Here is a 7299-nt window from a genome sequence, read left to right on the forward strand (position 1 = left end):
TTTTACACATATATTACCTACTTGGCCTTAAAACATAAAGAAAAGTAAAAGTTTATTAGTAGCAAATATCTTTTATTCTTTGTACAGTCGAAACAGTTTAATATTTGTCTCGGAATGTCCGCACTATGTTTTCTACTTCCCGACCTAGAATACAGTGAAAAGGCTCAAAAGTGCTATTTAAGTTTCTTTCAGAGTGCACACGTACTTTTTTCTTCCTAGTTTTTACTAAAAATGTGGTGATTAAAGAGACTGATGAAATAAGTGCATTTTGGAGGTATAAAAAAATTCATTATAGTTAAATTTTATAATTTTCGTTAATCATTCAACAATGGCTTCCCATCATGTTTGACAGGGTTTTATACTAGTATATTATATAATTTGTTTGCTAAAAGGCGCATAATATTATGGTCTGGAAATTTCGTGAAGTAAGAAAATAAATATAATAATCTATATATCAAAATCTGTTTGCTTGCTTGTTTGTCGCCGCTTTCACGGGTAGGTCACACTTTCCTCACGTGAAGGTGCGCAAAACGACAATTTTTCGTTGATATACGCGCCTATCATCTGCTAGAAGTACCGGTAATTTTATCTTTAACATGTACATTACATGAATAAATTCTACGCAGATTTGAGATTTTTTGATAAGTTTGAGTTAACATTTAATTTAGAATATAGCATTATAGGTCTATTTAGTTATAGATCTACTAATACATCTTATATTTAACCTCTCACATACAAAAAATGTATGCGGAATTAGAATGTCGTGTGTGAAAAAGCAAACAGTAGGCCTAGCCTATAAAATAAAATTTTGCTGTCTGTTATAAAATAGACATGGGAAAAGTGTAAGGCTTAAATCATACTTACTGTGTAAACTGAGATTAAAGTCAAGATAGTAATTAATATGCAGTAGTAATGTATTATTCTAAGCTATATATATATAAGAAAACTCTATAACAATTGCTATAAATTAACTAACAAAAATTTTATTCACATCAAAAGTCACATTTTTGTTTTAGGATAAAAGAAATTGTTAAAAATTTCAACATTTTAGTTGTTGCTGCATAATAATACAACATTACTGGGAACAACAAAGGGGGACATGTTTTCATCCCACTAATCCCAACCTATCTCCCCTTCAAGTTCAAACGCCTATAATTCCAACTCAAATTAAGCTTTGTAATGTTAATCATCAAAGCACAGGGCCAGTCTCTGAAAGTAGTGGGACTTGAATTGCAATACCAAGTTTCTCACATGGATAACTCTACGTTACAAATTAAGCTTTGGAATGTTAATCATCAAAGCACAGGGCCCAGTCTCTGAAAGTAGTGGGACTTGAATTGCCGTCACCATGTTTCTCACATGGATCACTGTACGTTGGATGCTCAAGAGTGGGGAACAATAAGGGCCTATTTATCCTTGCCAGTGAAGGAAATAAAAAAAAACAAACAAACGTGGTTCATAATAAAGCCCTGATTTAAAACAGGTTCATAGTTTATTTTCAAAAATAAAACTAAGGTTTTTTTGTTTTTTCATAAATTCACCAATATTTTTAACCTATCGAAATATGGAATGGGGAAACACAGAGAGTAGTTTTTTTCGAAAACCCAGGCAACACTGCTAGTATTATACAACTTGTTTTCTAGAAGATGCATGATATTATGGTCTGGAAATTTCATTAAGTACAAAATAAGTGTACTATAAAGAAAAGACTTAGTGAGTCAATGAATATTAAGTAATCAGTGAGTAATTCAGTTCAGTGTTACTGGTGAGTTATCCCGTCTATTAGTTTACTCTATCGATTAGCTAGCAATTTCTGTAAATAGTTTTTTGTGAGTTACTTGTACATTGTGGGTAAACGTAGGGATATAGCTTGAAGCAACTATTATTGAAGAAATAAATTATTTATCGATGTGTGGACTGGACTTGGCATTAGCATTATTTTTATTAAGTAATCCAAAAGGACCCACCTAATGAGAGAATATGTTAAAAAGTTGTCAGAAGCAGGATTACTTGTGGGGAAAATAAAATAGAACTTTGACCAAATTTCAAGATAACAACCTTATCGTGAAGCAAGATTGAAAGTTTGATAGAGCTGATGAAAAACTAAAAGGTAAAAAAGAAGCAGAAAATTAAAAAGTGAAGATGTAAGAGAATATAATAAAGAAATTAATATAAAGAGGTGCAATATGTGAAGAAGAATTAAGAACAAAAATAAATCTGATTGAAAAAAAGATCCATGAAGTTACTGGGGACACACAGAGGAATTAAAATAATAAAATTTAAGTAGTACAAAAAGACATCACGAATGTATAGAAAGGCAGGTAATGACAAAACTGAATAAGTAGTGAGAAATAACATTAATAGCAGAAGAAAACATTTGTAAGATGAATTGATAAAGGCAAAGATTAAACCAGCTACACCCTCTTTCTGCATTTGCCCCAAAATTTATTATAAAATATGGAATAAGAGAGCCTATTTGTTACCACTACTGACGTATCATCTATTACTGCAGAACCTTCCTGGGCTATTACAGTCATGAATTTAGCTGCCCAATTGACAATTCAATGGACTATGATGGAAAGATACCATGGGAGGAATACCAACCCAGTTTCAACTACTTTTCAGAGTGAACGACTATAATAGTGAACAAAAAAAACTATTTTATTGCTGCTCATTTAAAAGGGCGAGCTTTAACGACATTAATTAACCTTGCAACTGAGATATGTGACAACTATCAAACATTGGTACCAACCTTATCCAAGAGGAAGTATTCAAACCAATGTTCCAGAGCAGGTACATAGAAAGAAGAGTGCTTAACTGGACTTGCTGAAGATTTGGAAAGTCCAATTATCTTGTTGCTCTAGATGAAACGATGGATTTGCTGGCAAACGACCATTTTATGGATATTATAACAGATGAGGATATGCAAATTAGGCTGAAGCAAAGGAAGCTCTCTAGTTGGCGATAGAATTAGCTACACAGAATGGAGAAAATAAACTACTATATGAAAAGCGTTTCAAGTGTAACTTGAAATAATTTATTGCTAGGAACTGCAGACAAAAGTCTGTATGGAATAAAAACTCATCCCAAAGGAAAAGGAACTATAATAAATGTGCTAAATATGGCCATTACACCCGAGAGTGCAAAATACACCAAGGAGCCAATACCATAAGAATGAGTCTCAGAGCCAAACCAGACCAAAAAAACAACCCCAAAACACATATTAGATAGCACAGGAATTATGTGCCAAAGTTCAGATTGGAATATTCTACCTGCCTCGAATGAGAAAATTCACTTTAAAAAACAAAAACAGCCCAAGAGTTGATTGATAGGAAACCTTGCTGTATTTTGAATCAACACTGGTCTACAGTTATAATCGTTTGATCATATTTGGTAATGAGAGAAAGAAAGACGATAGAGCTATGCAAACAGTAAATTGGACAGAAAGATGAAGTTACGTTTACCAGTTGGATAAGAGTGCATAATGGGAACTTACGTTATGTGGAGATATGGATACGAAGTTAGCCTAGCTTTAGTTAATTCATCAACACGCCCACTTAATAATTCAGTAACATGATAGGCCTACAAAATAGTTTAATAGCAGATCATAGTAATTTGGGTTGCTACCTGGCCGTTTTTTCTTCTTTATTAATTTCCCAATTGCCAGAAAAACAATTTAACCTCGTGTTTTTGTTTGGGCCTACGTTGTCACATTATAATGGGGATAACTAATGTTTCTTTGTCCAGCTAAAGATCGTTGCTGTAGTATTGCCACTTCCCCAGTTTAAGACCAAAACTATTAGAAATACAACTGCTGTCTGCTGTATGTGTTTTAAGATATGCTACAGTAAGTGTCTGTTGTAGTATATTAGTATAGCGTATTACCATAAGTATGGTTTAGCTCTCTAATTCACTATTTGAGGTGTGTGCGAGTTTGCGGAGTCGGGAGGGGGCAGTTTTTGGCATTTTAAAGGTGGTATTCCTAAAGGCAATTTACAGGTAAACGATGAAAATGAATTACTTCTACTGCAGAACAGTTCTTGCGTTTACAATAGTCAAATTGCGTCTCAAATGACACGTCGAAGGTGGATTCAAGAAGCATCCATTATAATCACACAAGTTACATGGAATTCTTACCCCAATATCAAATCCAGGATTCGCACCTGTTTTGTATTTTAAAATATTCACAGGTTCTGGACGTCGCCAAGAAGGCAAGTCTTACAATAAATTTTTATACACGACTAAGACCGTTACCAAAGTGAAAATGTAGTGTGTTGGTACGTACGAGTGTACCAACTTTGCCACTTTTAGAATCTTCCTTTAAAATTTTTGTTAAAGAATAATTTCGAATAAATGTATTTGTTTCACTGGTTGTTGTTATTATTATTATTTTTGTGCGTGTGTGTATTGCGGCAATTTAATATGTTATCAAGTATTAATATTGACCTTGCTCTTCAATTCAAATATAATTTTTATTATGATTCATTTCTTAAGACTTACCTCTTTACTACCCATCTAGTGCACGAAGCTACATAATGGGCTACCACGGGTATTTAAACCAGGTTTTTAGCATAATAAGCCTTTGGACTTGGTACTGAACCACTGGGGGGCATGTGTATAAAAGAGACAAGACTTTGTATGAAGCTGGAGCAAAAATAAATGCTTTATTTTTTGAAAGAGAAGAGAATAATGATTGATCATACAAGATAGAAAGGCTTACTGCACACCGAAAGTATATTGTATTTAAAGGCTAAGTAAAGACCACTCCACAAAATGCAAATAAAATGGCTAAAAGGTTAAAACATGGTCAAAAACCCATCTGTCTGAAAAATGTCTAACTTCATTCACAATACATATTTTCCTTGAAGCTGACCAAACAGAACACTGAATCACAAAAAAATCAAAACTATCTTTACTACATACCACAGTTGTAAGCAATCCTCTACACACCAGGATACAATACAACTATCTGGTGAAACAGTAAATGGACAATAATACGTTCTACTGAATTTAACACAGAACCACAACCAGGTTTAGGATGAGATATATACTAGTTGAATTCTACAATATTACACTTTCTCGTGCTAAAAACAACAGCCTTGTGTGTTGTAGGGGGTCATGATAGGTGCATCAACTTCACTATTTAATTTGATATTTGTCTTCAATCAAGAAAATCTTGTTTATAAATGAGGTTTAATCCAAGTACTCTTAATAAAATAAAAAAGCTAATTTCTACTTGCCTGCCTTCCAAACTTTTGGATCTTGAAAACAGCATATTTAGATGACAAATTAACTTTCTAAAGTATTGCCCTACTCATAAGTTCCAATTTTAACCTTCAATGATTGTACATATTTTTAAATCTAGACGTTTTTTTCTTTTCTGGGTGACTTATCATCTGGTTAACATAGATAACTGAATTCCAATTTGCTATAAAATTCTTTGGGATTTAATCATTAGGTAAGATGCATATAAAAGAATGGAACTTTCAGCCTGATCAGGTAATTTATGTATATGTGGGCTAAATAACCAGGTCAGAGATGTATAGGATTCAGGTACAGCCCTAATTTTGAACTACTGACCACAAGGAGAGCAGCCAGTCATCAGTACGTTACATCAGAAAGGCTCTGCCTGGCTTTCTCAGCTGAACACTTGCTAGCAGAGGGTGTTCGTAATAAACATTTAACGAGTAAAATGTGCAGTTCCACAATATTTTATAACAGTTTTTATACACCTGCTAATTTCTTTAATCAACCTTTGCTTACTTGTTCTTCATCACATAGTCTATGATAAAGAGGAGCTACGTTTTTTTTCTTCTTGGTAACTAAAGAGTCATTAACAGTTTTTATAAAACATTAATGGTAACAAACTAATTTTCTCTTTAAATTGCCAACTAATATCAATGTTTAACTAAATATTTCTGACTATCACAGTATGGAATGTACAATTTTGTTGCTCTTCCTAATAAAACAATGTAGTTTTTTGATGGAAATGTACGAATCTTTGATTAATAGAAAAGTTAGTATCAGCTGCACACATTCATATAATAAAATGTTCATTATTGTTATCACGCATGTAAGATACAAAAAAGGTGGTAAATCACATTAAGAAAAGAAAATATCTTGGCACTTTCTTTAATGTGATTAATAAGAGAAAGTTTAAGGATTTCCTGTTCTAACAGTAACATGCAATGCCTTGTCTGTTACACATGCTTTAAGGATTCCCTGTTTTAACAGTAACATGCAATGCTTAGTCTGCTACACATGCTTTAAGGATTTCCTGTTCTAACAGTAACATGCAATGCCTTGTCTGTTACACATTCTTTAAGGATTCCCTGTTTTAACAGTAACATGCAATGCCTAGTCTGCTACACATGCTTTAAGGATTTCCTGTTTTAACAGTAACATGCAAGCAATGCCTAGTCTGCTACACATGTTTTAAGGCTTTCCTGTTCAAGCACAACAAGTTAAAAGTATCTAAGTAGAAAAAGAAAGGTGATGAAAACATTTCTTAAGATTTAAATCTATGACATTACACAGCTTATATCTAAGAATGTTTAGATGCTCTGTACAATAAAGTACATCAATAAACAGTTATTAAAGAACATAACATAAATCTTGGTTAACTTTGTTACTTCACAATTTTCCCCCAAGTATTATGATCAAAATTGTTGTAATATCAGATTTAGATTATTTTGTGAAAAATTATTTTCTCTCTAATTACTTCCAACTCACTTGCTTATTATTAATGATATGGGTAAATTGTCAAACTTGTCTATTAAACTTTAATGTTTTGAGATTAATAAGCATTTCACCCTCATAAACATAAATATCAACAATGGAAGCTTCAGTTTTATGCAATGCAGCATATTAAACTTATGATTGTAAGATTAAAACACAAGAAGCACGCACACTAAATTTGCATGTGTAATCTGTTATACCCATTAACTAGGGTTGAAAACCACTCTACAGTGCAATTTTAAAAATCTTCAACTTTTAATATTAAATATAACATGAATATTTTGTAAGATATGTTTAATCTTTCTTATTTAAAAAAGTTCCAAGCACAGAAAACAGCTAATGCATGTTATTACATCAGACTAAATGGAACCTACAGTATACAAAATGATTGATCTTCAAATTTAATTTCATAAGCAAAGCTTTAGCTACTTTAAACGTTTCAATTTTAAATATATATATGATTGAAGTATATAATCAGTATAAGTAGCCTAAATCACATCAAATTTGTTAGATTATTTCATAGTATTCACATGTTTGGTACACTTTTTAACGGGTTTAATA

The sequence above is a fragment of the Limulus polyphemus genome, unplaced genomic scaffold (assembly GCF_000517525.1).
Source record: "Limulus polyphemus unplaced genomic scaffold, Limulus_polyphemus-2.1.2 Scaffold649, whole genome shotgun sequence".
NCBI classification, from domain to species: Eukaryota; Metazoa; Arthropoda; class Merostomata; order Xiphosura; family Limulidae; genus Limulus; species Limulus polyphemus.